Genomic DNA, 1,353 nt, shown 5'->3' with positions numbered 1-1,353 from the left:
ACCTCCTCCCGATGCAAGAATTACTGGCACTGTAGTTATATTTAAAAAACAAGAGAAAAAGAGATAAAGAGAAAAGACAAGTGTATGTACGATAAGAGATCTTCGAAGCAGTCTCGGCATGTGTATATATACGCGTGTATATTTTCGATACACAATCATGTATATTTAATAATCATCATGTTTTGCTACACAATGGAAATATAATGCAAGTGTATACGGTTTACGTTGCCGTCGTAACTATCATATCGCTGACCGCAGGGATGTGTAGGCACAAACGTGCCCATTATACAATCTCCCGTGTCAATTTCTTGCACACGTAACGCAGGTACACATTTCGGAAAAAAAAACTTCAGTCGGTACAAAATCAAGATTACACCTTTTAAGGTGGATATGGACGGAGCGAACGAACAACAAACGAGCAGAGAAAATGTGAGGATAAATTTCTTCAGAATCTTCTCTTTGATGTGCCGTCTTACTTTAATCAGTCCGAACGCGAAGTCAAACGTTAACAAACCGTTCTGTTTGCATTCTCTATGATGAACATCTTTGAAACTTTAACAGAGAAAGTTTATCTTCGTTGATCGCTCGCTCATGTGCATCCACTTTTACAAATACATTCATGTGATAGTCTAATTTAAAACGAAGATTGTTATATCATGTGTCACTGGGAACTCCGTCATGTACATTTCGGCGTAAAAATATTCAGACGTCGAAATAAAGGGTAATATAGTGAAAGAGAACAAAAAGTGAGGGGTAAAAGATGAAAACATTTCTATCGTGCATTTCTCGATTGTACGTGTAATAAATGACAACAGAGCCCGTAATAAAAACTTACCCTCTTGCGTATATATGTCTCTCGTATATATGTATTTCTTTTCTGTATCTACATCCTCTTTACACGTGCATATAATATCTTGCTTGATCATGCTTCAATATATATGTATACTTCGTATGAATATATTAAAAAAATCTATTTCTCCCTTTATATTGTGGCGTATAATAATTTGATACACGGACATTCTCGTATATATGGAGTATTCTCATGCAGGAAAAATAATCTGTGCTTTCTTTCTTTTTTCATATCGTATCGTCAATCCCAACAATCAACTCGAATCTGTATGGAAATGAAAAGTTTGCAATATAGACAAATTATGTCTAATGTAATTTAACACTCGGTCTCTGCTAAAAATTTGAGAGATGCACAGAAATCGCGGCCAAAGCTGATAATGTCTTCCTTTCTCCGTCTAAGATATTTTCTCTTTAGGTAATTTTTCGATGTTGACAAAACTGGAAACGCTCTCAGAACAAGCAACATTTTCTGTATATCTCCCATTCTCTCTCTCTCTCTCTCTC

Source organism: Trachymyrmex septentrionalis, unplaced genomic scaffold, assembly GCF_001594115.1.
Source record: "Trachymyrmex septentrionalis isolate Tsep2-gDNA-1 unplaced genomic scaffold, Tsep1.0 scaffold31, whole genome shotgun sequence".
NCBI classification, from domain to species: Eukaryota; Metazoa; Arthropoda; class Insecta; order Hymenoptera; family Formicidae; genus Trachymyrmex; species Trachymyrmex septentrionalis.
Note: the sequence above shows the minus strand (reverse complement) of the source record.